The sequence below is a fragment of the Triturus cristatus genome, chromosome 1_1, assembly GCF_964204655.1.
Source record: "Triturus cristatus chromosome 1_1, aTriCri1.1, whole genome shotgun sequence".
Lineage (NCBI taxonomy): Eukaryota > Metazoa > Chordata > Amphibia > Caudata > Salamandridae > Triturus > Triturus cristatus.
Window position 1 is genome coordinate 1,065,787,445 of NC_140579.1, and position 17,983 is coordinate 1,065,805,427.

General features: G+C 44.7%; 1 pseudogene; it reads left to right on the forward strand.

Annotated features, from left to right (window-relative positions):
* LOC146871535 (protein FAM107B-like) overlaps positions 1 to 17,983 on the forward strand; it is a 37,765-nt pseudogene that overhangs the window by 4,168 nt on the left and 15,614 nt on the right.

The following is a 17,983-nucleotide window of genomic DNA, read 5'->3' on the forward strand; positions in this document are numbered from 1 at the left end:
CACACCAGAATATAACTCAAGGGGACAGCCTAATATATTGAACAAAGAGAGCATCCTCAGGCTGCTACACTCACAGCAACATCTGAAAGCCCTGACCACCCATAGCACTGAGGAAAGAATTGAATTCATAGACAGGTCAATATTTCCAGGAAGGAATTAACAAAAGTTATGTCAGCCAACCCAGAAACTGCTAATCTGATATGGAGGCATAAGGATCTGTTTGCCCACTGGGGTATTATTATATCTAAACTAACATTGGTGGATAAGGGGAGGAGCTTCGCGCGCATCCAAGATGGTCGCGTGAGCACAGCGCTCCCCGGACCATTGCCGCTCCTCGCAACTTATCCTGACATTATCCTGGATTTGTGGACGGATTCTGGAAGATGAACCTTGGCTGAATCCATAACTCTTTTCAGAACGTAAATCGGACCTGGGAGACCTGAAATACAGCGTCTTGCATTTTGGAGGCCCACCTGGAAGCTGTGCCCGGTGCTTTGGTGAACCGTGGGGCCGGGGAGTAGTTGAACAACAACGGCATCGGAGCCTTGCCAATGACCGCGCCCCCACTTTCAGTTTGGCTTTTGCACTTCTGCATGGCCTGATCGAGGAGCTACTTCGCGCGGCTGGGGCGTCCTCCGCCCTTTGTACTGGACTGATTTGTGCCTTTTTCTCAACTCTTTCGAGCGGGCCCTCGGACAGTCTGTGTCTGATCTGCTGGCGCCCCTTAGCTATCGGTCCGGGCGGACCCCACCGGTGAGCATTGCTCAACATGGCGGGCAAGGGGGATCCCGAGAAACGGAGGACCAAGACATCCCAGCGTGGGGGACCAGTCCAGAGTAACATCATGGATCGTTATACCCAGGGTAAAGGATCCCCCGGGCCAGCAAGTGCCGTTGTGGAGGACTCCGGTGGGGGCCCGTTCGTCCCCACGGAATTGTCGCTGCAGGACGTTATGGGCGCCATCAACGGCATAAGGGAGACCATCGCCCAGCAGTACGAGGCTCTGGCCCGTAAAATTGACACGGTTGCCATTGATGTTACGTTGATTCGGGCAGATCTCTCTAAGACTAACGAGAGGGTTCAGTCGCTGGACTTGAGGACATCCACTCTTGTTACGGATGTATCAGACCTCCAGGCAACTCTTGGCGATCTAAAGTCGGCAAACAACACGATGTCCCGGCGGCTGGAGGATTTCGAAGGTCGGGCACGACGCAACAATATCCGTGTCATAGGTGTACCGGAGACTTCCGACATTCGTCCGGTGGACCTCATGGTCGAAGATCTCATCCTCAATCATCTTGCTCCTTCAGGCCTGAGCAAGTTTTTCGCCGTGGAGCGTGCCCATCGTGTCCCGGGCGGTAGGCCTCGACCAGGAGCTCCCCCGAGGCCTATCATTGCAAAACTTTTTCATTACAGAGACCGGGATGCGATCCTGCAGGCCTCAAGGGTGCACGGCCCAGTTAAATATGAGAATTCCTCCATTAACTTCTTTCCGGACTTCACCCAACTCGTTCAGAAACAGAGAATGGGGTTTCAGGGGGTGAAGCGCCCTCTTCGAGATCTGGAACTCAAATACTCTATGCTTTTCCCTGCCAGGCTTCGTGTGGAATATGAAGATCGGACTATCTTTTTTGAACGCCCTGACACCGTGAATGACTGGTTGGATTCCCTGCCGGACCGGGGCGAATGACCCGGGCGTACTGGCGGTGCCGAGGGCGGAGGGCCTCTGCAGGAATGATTCTTGGTCCTCCACTTTGACATTTCCTTCTGCGCCCAGCCAGGTTCTACTTCAACTGTATATTTTGTCTATTAATGTTTCGTTTGGGTGCGGGCGGGGACGGGGCCCTTTCCTCCTCTAGGGTCTTTTTGTAGAATGGGATTGTTAGGGCGACAGGCACACTGCAAGTTGGGGGGGCTGTATAGTCCGCAGGGGTGCAGGGTGGGGGGAGTTGCAATGATCTGGGGGTGGGAGGGTGGCAGGGGTTGTTGGGTTGTGTGTTTTTTCCTTTCAAGGCGGTGTGTTTGTTCCTTTTCAGTTTCAGGTGTCTGGCTGCGTGCCCGGGGACTCCAGCTTCTTGTGTTGGGATGGGGGGGGGACGGGTTGAAACTGATGTCTTGGAACGTCAACGGATTGGGGGACCGTATCAAACATGGGGTTGTGTTGCAATATTTGCGCCGATTGGCCCCTGATGTGGTATTTCTTCAAGAGACGCACTTGGTGGGCAATGTATGTCATGCTATGAACAGGGGGGGCTACCGACTGGTTGCACACTCTGGCTTCACCACTGGATCCAGAGGGGTGGGATCTTGCTGCGATCTTCCCTCCCGCTTGAGATTGACAAAGTCACTCTTGATGATAGAGGGCGCTATGCGTCCTTGACTGGACGGTGGGAGGGGCAGACTCTTTCATTGGTTTCGGTCTATGTTCCCCCGGGCCTCCAGACCTCCACTTTCTCGGATGTGGGTCGTATGTTACTCGAACTTCCTGACAGTCTCTTGCTTGTGGGTGGGGATTTTAATTCCGTGATTTCTGGCGAGTTGGATCGTTACCCCCCCAGAGCCCTCTCTGCCGCCCAGGCGTGGCTCGGCGGGTTTTTGGACACTTTCGGTCTAGTGGACTGCTGGAGGTTGATACATCCGACACAGAGTCAGTACACATTCCACTCCGGGGCCCACGGGAGTCTCTCCAGACTAGATTATTTTCTTATGCCCGCGGCCCAGACCACCCGAGTCCGGGAGGTTAAGCACCTGGCCCGGGGCATTTCCGATCATTCCCCATTGTGGCTCCTCTTCGATCCCGGGATGCGATCCGCCGGGCGGATCGCCCCCATTAACCCCTGGTACTTGCGTGACCCCAAGATTCGCAAGTGTCTCATTAAGTCGCTTGATCAGTATTTTCTTGAGAATGAGGGGTCCGTCTTGTCCTCAGTGTCCCTGTGGGAGGCTTTCAAAACGGTTCTCCGAGGACACGCCCTGTCCCTGATCGTGGAGGCCAAGAAAGCTAAGAACGGGGAGGTGGTTGCGTTGGAGGCTGAGATATCGGGGTTGGAGGCTGCCTTGGGGGCGGGTGTCACTCAGGACGGGCTCCACGCCCTCAGCCTGAAGCAGTTCGAATATAAGTCCCTTGTTACGGATGCTGCTCGGACAATGTATAGGGAACAGCAGGGTAGACTGTATGATGCTGGGGATAAGGCGGGTAAATTGATTGCTTGGCTTGATAAGAAGGAGAGAGTGAATCGAGTGGTCCCCATGCTTCAGATGTCGGAGGGAGTAAGTGTGACTGACCCTGGTGAGATTGTGGAGTGTTTTGCTGACTACTTCTGTGCTGTGTACTCCCCGGTGTCTGCTAGAGAGGAGGCTGACTCTCGTCACTTGTTGAAGGATATTGCTTTGCCCTGCCTGTCGGTGGATGAGCGTGAGCAGATAGATGCCCCACTATCGGTCGACGAGATTGCTACCGCGATTCGTTCCCTTCGCTTAGGCAGGGCTATGGGCCCCAACGGACTCCCGATTGAACTCTATAAACTGCAACCGGATAAAATTGCGCCATTTCTCTGTCGTATGTTTTCGGAGTCGCTTGAACTTGGTTCTCTCCCTGATGACCAACGTCTGGCCACTATAGTCGTGATTCCCAAGGACGGTAAGCCTCGGGACCGTTGTGCCTCGTACAGGCCTATTTCTCTGTTGAACGCCGAGCCGAAAATCCTTGCCAAGGTTCTTGCTAACCGCCTGCTTACTGTTATTTGTGATCTGGTGCATCCGGACCAATCCGGTTTTATCCCGCACCGGAATACGGCCCTTAACTTGCGGCGCCTACATGGCGTACTTGCAAGGGCGGAATATCTTTCAGAGCCGGCCATCTTGGTTTCCTTGGACGCCACGATGGCCTTTGATACGATAGAATGGCCGTATCTTTGGGCCACCCTGGCAAAGTTTGGCTTCGGGGCGGGATTTATTAGTTGGCTTAAACTCTTATACGCTGCTCAGTTGGCACAGGTTGTCGTTAATGGTAGGGTTTCCCGGCCTTTCGTTCTTGGGAGGGGCACTAGGCAGGGGTGTCCGTTGTCTCCCCTGCTCTTCGCTTTGGCTTTGGAACCGCTCGCTGCTTGGCTTCGTTGGGAACCGTCGATAAGAGGGATCCAGTGGGCTCCTGGCTTCGAGGATCGTGTTTCGTTGTACGCGGACGACATTCTTTTGTACCTCACCTCACCACGTAAGTCACTCAATGTGCTCTTTGACATCCTCACTTCCTTCGGCAAGAACTCTGGTTTGATCATTAACTGGTCCAAATCTTGTGTCTATGCTATGTCCGGTGGCTTTCCTCTCTTGCCTTCTCGTTTTCCCATTAAGGCGTCGCACTCCGGCTTTACGTACCTGGGGGTGTACGTCTCATTGGACCCGGCTGTCCGCTACGAGCATAATCTCCTCTCTCCACTTCGGAGATTGAGGTTAGACGTGGCCCGTTGGCGTAAGCTTCCCTTGTCTCCCCTCGGACGTGCGGAACTTTTTAAAATGATGTCTCTTCCCCGATTCCTTTACGCACTTCAGAACTCCTTTGATATTATTCCGGCGGCCTACTTCCGGGAAGTGGAGAGCTTACAAAGGAGACTTGTTTGGGATGGCCGTGCACGTATTGCTCTTGCAAAACTGACTCTCCCCTGGTATGACGGGGGCATTGCGCTCCCGGACATCAGGAGGTACTATTGGGCTTCCCAGCTATCTGCTATTAACCACGCAACGTACGCACCTGGTCCGAATCCGGCTTTCGAAATGGATAGATTTTTGTTGCCTGGTGGCAACTTTAACAGAGCGCTTTACTCTCGATCGGCTGGGAGGAACTTAACCAGTCCCACTAAGATTGCAGTACGCTCGTGGAAGGCCGCGAATGTGGCCATGGGCTGGAATGATCGTTTGACGGGTGCGACCCCCTTGTTTGCGTCTGAAAGACTGGGAAGCCTTTGGACGACGAAGGGCTTTGAGCGTTGGGACACGATTGGCATCAGCAGAGTAGGTGACCTCTGGGTGAAGGGTGCGGTTAAATCCTTTGCTGCGCTGCGGAGTGAGTACGAATTGAGTGAGAGGGAGTTCTTTCGGTACGTTCAGGTTCGGCACGCCTTGTTCTCGGCCTTCGGGGCTGAGACTGCAGTCCCTGTGTCTTCGCCACTCGAGGACCGCATACTCGACGGTCACTTGCCCGACAGTACTATTTCCCTTATCTATAAAAAACTAATAAACATTCGGGCGGATCTCCTCGTGCGTCTTTGGGAGGCGTGGATCGGGGATGGGGTGGAACTGGACAATGAGGATTGGCAGTCTGCGCTGTCCTCCCCTAAGGAGGTGGCTATACCCGCGCGTCTCCGTCTTGTCCAGCTTAAAATTCTCCACCGTGTCTACGTGACGGGCCCTCGTTTAGTTTTGATGGGTTTTTCTGCAGACGGGCTCTGTAGGCGCGGCTGTGGGCTCAGCGCCACTTTTCTCCATGTTCTCTGGGAGTGCTGTGAGGTGGCGGAGTATTGGCGCCGGGTGCATGCTGTCATGCAATGTGTCACTGGGGTCGCTCTGTTGCCTGAGGTTCGCCGATGTTTGCTGAACGTGTGGGAGCCTAATGACTATAATGCGGCTCAGACTCGGTGGGCGGCCCTTGGGAACATGGTTGCTAAGAGGGACATCGCACAGCTTTGGGGTTCCCGGCGGCCTCCCACCGTGTCAGTATGGAAGGAGAACATGGATTGGTGCATGTGCAGAGAGAAGACTGTGTATGTGGCTCGGGGTAAGCCGGAGGCGTGGGGTAGAATCTGGGGTCAGTGGAACGCGTACCGAGGGAACATCTGCACACCCCCCCTCGTGGACACATCTGATGCTGCCTTGTCCCCCTGATCCTGAGGTTCCCAGACTATTACATTTTACCTGTAGATGGTTGTGGCTCTCCCGTCGCCCCCACCTCCCCCTTGACCATCCTCGTTTACCACCCGAGGGTGGAGTAGGTATTGTGTGGTCCCCCGGCTGTGGTTAGACGCCCCCTTTTCGATGGTTTCCGCCTTGCTTTTTGGTGTTATTTTATTTTTCTTTCTTTGTTTGTATTTCTAAAATTTCTGTATCCTGATAACCTCTGAGGTGCACACAGTAATTTGTTAATTCGGTGAGCCCCAGGGGGCCTATTACTGCCTTGATGTTGTTGAACACGTATATATTAGCGGCCGGCCCTGGTAGTTGTAGGCCCATGTTTGTATTGAGTTTTTATGTGCAATAAAGGTTTTCGCACAAAAAAAAAAAAAAACCAAAAAAAAAAAAAAAACATTGGTGGATAATCTGAAGTCACTTTCTATTAACACAGTGCCAAGCATAACCATTACAACTAACCATAAGTCAGTCTTAAAAGTCATTAACTTCAAGTTTAATTACTGACAAATGAGCAATTAAATGGTGCAGACAAGCAGGGAGGCAGGCATTCATAGGACAACATTTCTGCCAAAAAGCCAGTAATGATGGCTTGTTACACCACTTTTTAAGAGGCTTGCCTCAGTTGAGGTAGCACCCCATCAGCCTCTTTGGTAAAGTCTGGTGCTCCCCTAACCTCACTTTCACTGCTTTTGTGGAACGTAGGGGTCTGGCAAGGTTACTTAGTGATGAAACTACCTGATCCTTTTTGTTTTCAAAAGAAATAATATGTATACAAGAATCACAGTGCTGAGATCCTTCCCTAGTTTTGGGGTATTGTTATTACTGAGTAAAAGCCAGGAAAGGAAAGAGAAGAGGAAAGCCAAAGGGCGATTGTGCATCTATGTAACAAATTCCCTCAATCTGCTAAAAAACATACAATCGGTTTAAATTGCGATTATCTGCAGGCACTGCAGCTCACATGGAAAAGCAGGGGTGGGGGGTTGTGCTCGCTCCTTTTAATGAAAATATATCTCCATTCTGCTAACAACTGTAAATCAGTCAACATACAAAACATGATTTCTTCATTTAACCTACTTTGAGAGGGTAAGAGGGACATGTGCACTGTATTTACAGGGATTTCAATCTTTAATTTGGCTTACAAGCTTACAGATGAGTTATCCTTTGTGTATCCAGAATCCATCTGGGTTATTTTGGTTGCTTCCCTCCCTTAACAGCAGTTTGACATGCAGAGTAATAAACTGCTGAAGATTTTACACTCTGTTAACCTATGGTCTTTGAATGGCAGGATTTTGACTGATACACATATGGTGTACACATAATTCTTAAGACAATGTAAAGTGGTACACATTTGTATCTGTAGAGTACTTCAGCTTTTTCTCAGGATTAAAAATTATATCAAGAATTGAGAGTGAACATGCTGTACAACTACTTCAATTAACGTATAAATCACTGAGACATCAAAACTTCACGATAATAGATGAAGTCAAAGCCTACCCCCACCTAAAATGCATGTTGGTGTCTAATGCAACTCTAGACATAATAATTAATGGATTATAGTAGATGGTGTCTTCTAGGAAACTGTAGTACTGTTTGGGCCAACATCACAAAGGTGGTGATACCTGGCCGCAAGACAGGTACACCCAGCCCTCCATTTAAAGTTAGTACACACAGTCTGAAATAACAGAAAAAGGAGGGGTTGAATAGGAACTTCTGAGAAACCAGGAAACTCCCCTAAAACTCTCCTTTAGCAGGAGAGGTAAGATCCTTAAGACAACAGTACAAACAGCAGGTTTGGGAAGCTTGAGGGCCCACTTAGAGAATCAGTGGGTAAGAATAACACAATTTATAGGCCTGGCCCCTTCCCCTTTGTGAATATTGAAACAAATATTTTTTAAGAGCCAGTACCACTGTCTGCTCTTAAAAAATGAAACTTATCACTGCCTGCTCTTAAAAAATGAAACTTAAGCATTTCATTTTCTTTTTGAAAATGCATCCCATTCTCCAACATAAAAAAAAAAATGCTTTATTAAAAAGCAATCACAGACATTGTGGTCTGCTGACCCCAACAGGCCACTAGTCTGTGATGGCTGCAATTTCTAATGAGCTGCAAATTGCGACCCACCTCTTTAATATTCATGAGGCAGGTCTATTTGCGACCCCGTTAGTAATCACTATCTGAAGTTTGAGGCTTCCTAATCGTGATTCAGTAAAAGAGGGTTTAGAGGAATCAGCAATACAATTGATAATAGTCTAGCCTTCTCTATCCTAATCCATGAGGGAGTGAAAAGTAAAAAAATGTAAACTGTTCATGTGCTTTATTGACCACCGCATGGCCTTTGACGGAGCAGGCCGCACTAGACTTAAGTCAAAATTAGCAGGATGAAGCATTTTTCCATCACTGCTGAGGGTTCAACTCCTGTACTGAACATATGGCTTCAGATTAAACTGTCACACAATGCCCATATTTCAGTAAGAATAATGACCAACAGAGGGCTCAGGCAAGTACTGTGCTCTGGCACCATTATTTTTAGACTGTTTATAGCTCACATACCAAATGCCATGAGAGTGCATGGATGTCATCCCCCTAAAATAGACACCTCTTTTATCCAGTCTATGCAAAATGCAGACGATACGATTATCTTAGATCACACTTCAATGGATCTAAAGACATCTGTGGCAGCCCATTATAAATTAATAATAAGATCAAGGGACGGTAGTGGTGGATAAAGTCATTGCACATAAATAACCGAAACAATTATAAATGGGCTGCCAAATACAAAGTGAAATCGAATGATATAGATAAGTCAAAGTGGTGCCACTCAGGATAGACAGCACCCCAATACCTTGGGTGCAAAAGACACAGGTAACCGAAAGTGACCTGTGAAACTAGTTTACAAAAACTGGGTATACCCCGGCACTCATTACATTTGAAACTAAACTCTGTGACATTGTTTTGTCAAGACTAATAAGGCAAACATTGCTCTTAGCACAGAAAACACAAGAGATTTCATTTATGAAAACATTCACTAATTTATTACATTGGTATCAGAAATCACTCAAAGAAATGTTACAGAATTTGTCGGGACTGAAGCACTTGATAAGATTAAAATCGTGTCAAGGGCCACTCTTTCATCTTGATTTTAATAGTGAGTTTTGCACTCAGTAAGGCCTTGTGACTGGGGTAACTTCCGTCTTTGAAATTCGAGAATAGTGAAGGACGTAGAAAGCCGTGATTACAAATCAAACATGGCTTCTAAAAGACTATGATAAGTCTGTATCTTAAGTATTGCTGACGAACGAAACAGGTAGGTAGCCATAATTACATTTTTACACGGCTTCATAATAATAATCCACATTTGTAAAGCGCGAACAATCACCCGTAAGGGTCTCTAGGCGCTGGGGGCCGTCGGGAAGATTAAGCAAGCTATTGCCCAGAGTCACATGGTGCTAGGCTAATCTGCCGCCGGCGCCGAGGATCGAACCTTGATCCCCGGATTTCGGAGTCAGTCGCCCTGGCCGCTGCGCCACACCTCTTCTCATAAGAGGACTATGATAAATCCCCTCTTTTGGTGAGGTCTGATCGACCTCCAGACTCCGTCATATTAGCTTCTGCTAGAAAACAGCATACAGCATCCTACTTCACCATCTCCTACAGTGCCACTGGACAAAAAGAAACAGCATTGCTTGAAAGAAGTTGAATCTCCCTGCTGTCAAGGTTGGTCAGGTCCTTTTCAGTCTCTCGCTAAAATCAAGACAAAAGAGTGGCCCTTGACACGATTTTAATCTCATCAAGTCGACTCTTAAATGAAGTATTCCAAATCCATCACGTAATATTACTGGCGAGCCGTTAATTCTCTACAAGAAATACATTCTTTCAGAGCCTTGAGGAAGTCACGGATGTGATGAAACGCGTGTTGGCTGTTTCGTGTTCTGTATCAAGGACTGGACCACTTTCATACAATTATAGAGACTTTAATATTTGAATGTATCATCGAGATTCAAGTGCTTCCGTCCCTACAAATTCAAAAATATTTTTTGGAGTGATTTCTGATACCAATGTAATAAATTAGTGAATGTTTTCATAAATGAAATCTCTTGTGTTTCCTGTGCTAAGAGCAATGTCTGCCTTATTAGTCTTGACAAAACAATGTCACAGAGTTCAGTTTCAAATGTGCCGGGGTATACCCAGTTTTTGTAAACTATAAATTAATAATATTGCCATTCAAACTTTTGACCATTTAATGGCTTAATCTTTTCTTAGGGAGATTTTCACTAAATGGTGAAGATCTTCAAACAAAAGTGATATAGTTACATTTATAAACTGAACTCTTCATCGACTGAGGACAACAGAACCAGATCTAAATCCTTACTTATTTCTTGCCAATGACTGGTGAATATGCGCTCGAAGCAGAATTGAGACTTTGAGCTTTAGGCTTTGATTAATCCTACTATTTTGTATTCCTTATGTAACTATGATGTTAAGCCTAAATGTTCTCTTTTTGAAATAGATTGAACAATGAATGAAACTATTGAATAAAACTACTGCATATTTTTAATTAATTTTAGAAAAAATGATTACTTACTATGGATGCTAGAATTTGTGCACTGTGAACCTAGCTAAAAGACAGTGTCAAAAGCAATGGCACATTCAATCAGTGCTTGGAGGTAAAGCTGTAATCAGAGACTGGAAGTGGGCTGCTGTGAGGGGAGGTGGCCTGTAATATAAAAACATCTAGAGCTCAACATTGTGCTAAAAATGCAGCATATTTTGCTTCATGTACAAAACATGCGCTTGTATGATTTGATCAAAACAACACACGTATCAAAAGTGACAGCACACAGATCTTGAACACAACGAAAGGGCCGCTGTGCATTTTGCAAAAACATAATTTACTGAAACATCTTAATAAAAATTGGTTGGTGACAAGCACATACAGTAAGATATTACAATATCAAGATTTAAGTCACACTCTTAAAGTTCAGTATCTAGATTGGTTTAATCTCAGAGGTCATAATTGGTAGGCATGCATAAGAGGCAACCAGAAAGTCGGGCCAACAAGCCTAAGGAGCATCGATTAGGTACTGTGCACTCACGATAACCTAGGAATTTTCTCCTCGAATGTTGATATATTGAATGGGTTGATAAACTTGGACTATTTAATAAAGCCTTATCTGAAAATGTAATAATTTGTTTTCAGGAGACTTGGTTATCTTCTGACTTCTGTGCTTGATGGACTTGCTCAAATTTCTATTGAAGCAAGTCTTAAGGGCCTGGGGTGCCTCTGAGGAAGATTATTGACCCTTGTCTCAACATAAATAGCAAAAGGTTTCAAGCAATTCAGTCCAAAATGTAAAAGGATACAAGCATGGGTTCTACACTTGTATAAAAACTGAGCACAAATTGAAGCAATGATCATTGTGAATGATTATGTGGCAATGACTAGAACTCAGTACAATACTAATCAGGTGCATTCATTCAATCCAGATCCATGCAATGTAAGTGGTATGTAAAAAATTTGGATGTAGTCATTCTGGGAGATGTTTAATTTGCATCTAAATCCTACATATGAGGGCCATGCTTAGTCAGTTATGCTTGCAGTTTTACAATATTCCTCCTGCAGTATTCCCATATGCATTGTCTCTAAATGTGCAAGAGAAATGCAACAAAGTTTAGCTAATGGAGCTTTATCTGCATTAATAGGCGCCTAGGGGTAGATATTCCAGCACAAAAAAACATTCCTTCAAGCTAATCGGACAGGTCCCATTGATTACATATTTATTCAACTATGGTATTTTGAACTGTGAATCAATTGCCAGGTACTAAACATAAACGGGGGTGATCACTGTCCCATGAAAGTTGCTCTGAATTAGCTCTTTTTGCTCAGATTCAAACATCAAGAGACTCTGAAAGTAGGGATACTGTCCATGATAATATCTTATATTGATACTTTTCAATGATAAAAAGAGTTTTCGACTGCCAAGCAATTTGCTGAACAAACTGTAAGCAGACTAAATCTAAAAGGTATAAAAAAAACACATACATCACCAGCATGATATAATGCACAGTGCAGGGATTTAAAAAAGAAATTGAGAAGGCCAACACAAAAAAAGGAACAAATACCAAATGATGAAGGGCATAAGGCAACTCGTGAAATCAGAGCACAATATGCATTAATAAAGAGAAATAAGAAGTGTTTTTATCAATCGAATTGGGATGAAATGATCGGTGGGTTAGACTCACAGGGTATAAAAACATTTTGGTAATTGGTCCAGAGAGGAACAGACAATGATAGGAGTACATTTAGTTGCATTGTCCACAAAGAATACAGGGTCAGACATTTGGCTGAGGTTTATGTAGTCAGAAACAGGCTTTCCAAGTCTGAGTGGTATAGATGAGATGAAGAACTCTTAGCATACATGCCAGAAAATGTGATAAAAAAGGAAATATCCTCATTTAATTTATGAAGGGAAGCAGGCCCAGATGATATGCCAGCAATTTTGCACTAGCATTCAAAGCAGCTACTAATACTGTGTTTTTTCCTCCAAATTGGAAAGGTCAAGCCAATTCTGAAGAAAAACCACCCAGCAGACCCTGAACATTATTGTCTAATTAGTTTAATAGGCGTAGGCTTGGAAATGTATCCAAACTAATACTTCAGTATATATAAGACTGGGTAGATCAAAATGATCTAGCACCAGTGGAGCAAAGAAGGTTCAAGGAGAGGCATTCAACAATCAACCATTGCTTTAGACTCTGGACAATAGGCACTGGTGATGACAAGACCGTAGTAACTTCTATTTTACCTTGGGTGTATGGGAACCATGCTTGGCTTCTATGTGGCTATCACCCCGTGCTGCGTGCAGTTCAATATCCCTATACAGGGCCCTGCCTTCCGTGCTAGTCTGTCTGTTAATCTCTGTGTTCACTCGAATTAAATTATGTCCGCAGCGGTGTACCCGTAAAGCCGATGCCACATGCTGAAGCTCATCTGGGTACTATTTACCCTTTCTCAATTCTACCTGGGAAGCGGCAATTGAGGGGGCGGGCATGATCACATTCTTAAAGTAATTTTGTTTATTGGCTTCGTGGAATCTGGCTTTTAACTAATTTACAATAACTTCTGGAAAATAGATTTTTCTTAATTAACTTCTTGCAATCACCCACTTCGCAAACCTTTATAAGCTCTTATCACCATCAGTCTTGGAAACTGGATTCTGTGCTTAGCGCCTCAACCTCAGAAATGTAATCCACTTCTATAGACTTCAGTGATAGCATCCTCTTACATATCTTACTTCACCCTCTTTGGGGAATAATGAGGATGAAAAGTATGGACAGGAGCGGCTGCTGTGGGGCAGTAGTGGTGGGCGGGCAGTTAAGAAAAACATAAAAATTAACTTACCTGCTCTGCTGGCCTGCCGCTTCTCCTCTGTCCTCTTTGATCGAGGAGGTAGCAGACTACCCTAGCCAATCAGGATGCTGCTTTCACCATGACAGCAGCATCTGGATTGGTCTCAGACATGGAGTGGGAGCTTGTGCATGTTCTCCGCCCGGCTGTAAAACACAGTCGGAGGAGAACATGCTAAGTGAGCATGACTGTTTGGCCAGCCAAACAGCCATGCGCATTTAGAGAGTGCTCACTAGTCCTCCCCCTGCTCTGTAGGCAACCCCGCCTGACACCTTCAGAGCCTTTTGAAAAATAAAACGATATTGACTTGGAGGTTTTATAATTTTATCTTTCCAGTGGGGCGTAGCTCCTCCGCCTTAGTAGAGCAGCCACCACTAAGTATGGATTATATCAGACTGCGTTGGCTTGAATTATGTGCTATGAACACTGACACGATTCTAAAGATGATCACTAAATTAGAGTTGGGCAGACACACTGCATTGCTCTATGGGGCTCTGTGTACAGGTTTTAGTGATAAGTGACGCTATCAGCCTTTGAGGTGTTGAAAACCACTTAATTAGTCTACAGAGTTGACAATGGTTGTTACTGAGATAAAGCCCTTTTACCTGAGGCATGCAGTCCTACTAAACTACAATCATGACAGGTGTATGCAAGTCAAGCTGAACTTTTTTATCAACTCCAAACAGGGTTTTCTCCAGGGCGATAGGGATTTTCTATTAAATTCATTGTTATTAGGTGTATCAGTCAAATTAGGATAATGAAATCAACTTATGACTACAACTCCCAGAACACCTCAGGTTCTAAAATCTAAGTCCATGACTGGAAACATAGTGCCCTTACCACAAGACACCATCTTTTGTATTTTAGAAGGCTTGATAAACATCTCCTCTATCAGCTGCAGTCTTTACATGTTAGCAGAGTTTGAAAAGTATCCCATCTACCAGCTGCAGCATTTAGTTGTTAGCGGAGTTTGAGAAGATCTCATCTATCAGCCATAATGTTCAGACTGAGGGACTGGAAAATATCTTATCTATCAACTACAATGTTCACATGTTTACAGAGTTTGAAACGTTATTTTATCCATCAGCTGCAATGTTTTTTAAACACTGCATTTTGTTTCTAGCATTCCTAAATATCTTCCTTAGCATTCTTCCTTTGGTATGAAGAAAAGTACTGTGCTTTAAGCCACCTATTTAACCCGTGTTGGCGATGGTTGTTTCCTGAGGCAGAGCGCAGCACTTCGGAGACTGGAGGTGATGAATTTATCAGGCCTCAGAAGCTTCTGAACCCAGTGAAAGATTCGAGGAGTCACAGAGAGATGCACAGGGAGCTGCTCATCACTCACCGGAGGTATGTACTCCCACTGGGAGAGTGGCCGCATGGTTCAATTTCATTGTAATCCAGTACTAAGGGTGCCATCCAACACCAACATTTGAACAACGGGAATGCCTCCTGCTAGTAACGTGGAGATCCAGGTCAGGAAACATGACCACCCTAAATGCAGGGTTCTCAGCAAAAGAAACATCATTGTCTTTCTTTTTTGTGCGACTGGTGGGGGTGGGGGGAGAATATGTGCTCAGCTCTTCTTGGTGTTTGAGAAAGACAATCCAAAACAAGCTCATATGCTATAACCCACTCTAACTTCATCTTTTTTTAACCCTCACAGGGGGCTGACTCCAGAACATAAACCAGAGCTGCAGAAAGTGATGGAGACACGCCAGTTGAGTCAGCGCAGGAAGGAGGAGGAAGCCTTAAGGCCAAAGACAGAGCTTGAGGAACAGCTTAGGAAGCGGCAACAGCAGCTGGACCAGGTGATGAAATACAAGACTTAATACCACAACTTCTCATTTGTTTGCTGGTTGTAGCTCACCCCACGAACCCAACATTCCTCAACATTCCTTGTAGCCATTGGTTCGTTTAAGGCATAACCTGTTGTCCAGCACTAATGCACACAATCCCTGCCCCCTAGCTGCATGGCTTAGCAGTTGGTTGCATTTAACCTATGTGTATCTTGGTAAACAACTCTCTAAGATTTTCTAAATTAACCACAGTTCTTTCCATCCTTCTCTTTATCATTCTAATGTGGGATTTTTGTAGTATTAAGAAAAATGCACACTTTGCTTACATTTTACTTTGGCCTTCCATTTCTCACCTCCTTTTCCTCACAACAGCCTATCTATCTATCTAGTGGTTCTGCTGACTCTAACTTACTCAATTCCTTTCCAAATCTGTCCAGCATAACTCCGTTCGAAGACTATTTACCATATTTACAGTTCTTTGATGTGGAGGCTTCGATGAAGTCTAACTGAATTTTATTCTTAATTTTTTTATTGATCAACAGGTCTAGTCACCAAATCAAAAACCTTTTATTATATTTATTGTACTACCACTCTGGATCCTCTAACACTATAGCCTATGACAGTAATTTCCGCTGATGTGGTTTATATTGACTTCAGTAAATTAGCACAGAAACGTTGAACCATTAGTCTCTCAATTTGCAAGCGTCAGGCAATGCAAACCGGGCCTGGCAATTGAGTTGGACCGGTTGCTGGGTGGCGGGGGCGTGGAGGGTGGGGGTGTGCGTGGAAAACACGGAAGCTGCTTTTGTTACAGGGGGCTGATATTGCAGCTATGCAGCAAAACCTGCCCTCGGTAACAAAAACGGCCCCCAGGGCTCCAAAACCGGCCTCCATCCTGGCCGCCCAACGGGAAAAGACCCAGTGCCCACTACGGCCAGTCCGGCCCTGGTAAACGTATACCACCCCCTCTTGAAGCATGTATTTTTGTTTTAAGAAAGTGGTTTAAGTTATTTTTTTCTTTAACGCTTTGTTAAAAACAATAAGTATGATAATGTATCTTTTTCATTACAATAATACTTTAATGTCATCAATAGAATTTTTGGGGCAACGTGCTTCCTATATTATCTTGTCAATGGGTCATCCCAACTTCCATCCTTTTGCTGTATGTCAAAATACCTAGGGGAGGAGTGTCGATGTACACATAGACTAAATAACACTTACCAGTATATCATCAAGATAAACATGCACATCAAAGTATACATTTATCATTGTTCACATTTACTAACCTTATTGAGTTAGTGCAAGTCAATAATGTGGAGACAAATATTTGCAGGTCTAAATTAAGAACTTGATATTATCTTCGCACATATTTTTTCTGAAAAAAAACAAGTTTCCCATGTCGACCAAAAATTATTAACTAAAGACATGATTTGATGTCCTGATCAAATTTTAAACATATTTTATTCTGGAACAGAGAACTAAAACGTTTTTCTTTACATGGTTTGTTAAAGACATTGTTTGTCTTTTTTCTACAAGATCATTTTCCATGGGGTGTTGGACCCAGGCGAGGAGAAGGCGTTAAGGACCTGATTAGTTCTCTACTGCTGTACCTGATGTGTAATGTTATATAAAAAGGCCAATATGCCTAAATCTTTGTGACATCCTTAACACAAAGAGCGATGTGCCTATTGGCAGTCTTTGATTCTAACGTCACAAGGGCAGTGGCTAAGTACCAGGGGGCATGGAAGATAAGGAGAAACTCTTACAGATGCTTGATACTGTATCTTCTGAATGATAGCGTATGTCCTTTCCCTAAATAATACGACTGCCAATCTGTATTATGCCCGAGTCTTCCCTCACAACGGGAGATGTTGCAGTGATGTTGCAGTGGGGACAGACTTAAATAAGACATCCACCTTCTCTACCTGTGCCTTGAGCTGTACTGATATTGAGAAGTTACCTTTCCCTTCTTTTGCCTTGCGAAACTCATAGACCATCTGTCGATGTTGGGTGTATCTATCCTAGAGCAAGTTTCACTTTTAAAATTGACATGGCATTAATTTTAAGCAGTGAACTTTTAGGTCTAGCATTAGCCAAAATCTTTTGATTTTACTCAAATTACATATAAAATATACTTACTTATAGGTGCTTTCAGCCAACCCTCTTCTTCCCTTGATCTGTCATTCACATTCATCTTCCTTACGCTACACAATGGGGCAATTGCTCAGCCCATTTTAGCTACTGGCTAACTTCTCTGTGAGTGATGGTGTTCTGCTGTTTCAGAAGGAGTACACCTGCACACAAAGCGGTTCCATTCAGCCAGAAGGACTTGTGTGTGCTTTTTCAGAACCAAAATATTTTTGCTTTTAGCCAAATTGTTTTATTTTAGTGATGGCCCAGCACTTTCCCCAACAATAAAGTTTTGTCACTTCAGAAAACTTTATTCCAGCCAATGTGACCATAAAAGTATATATGTAATACAATACAATTCGACTCAAGGATAAAATAATAAATAGGAAATCCATTCGACTCACAAGAATGCATATGCATCACGTGAGTATTACATGAAGGCAATCTATATTTCGGCCAGCCTAAACCCAATAACCTCATTAAAGTGCATGTGCGATATATGTGCAATACAGAAAACATTAACAAGCAAAGGTAAGCACGACGTAGTCCTCGTAAGCACGAGCTCAAACCCGCTGGCCCTCCTTTAAGATAGCTTTTTATAAAGTGCTTGTGCCTATCATATAAAAACTGTTTACATGAGCATACGCCCTAGCTCAGAAAACACCATTGAGCTTATTGATGCATGTACAGTATTCATAAAACCGAATATACATCAATACGTGAAACACGTGTCCAGGGATGGCTAAC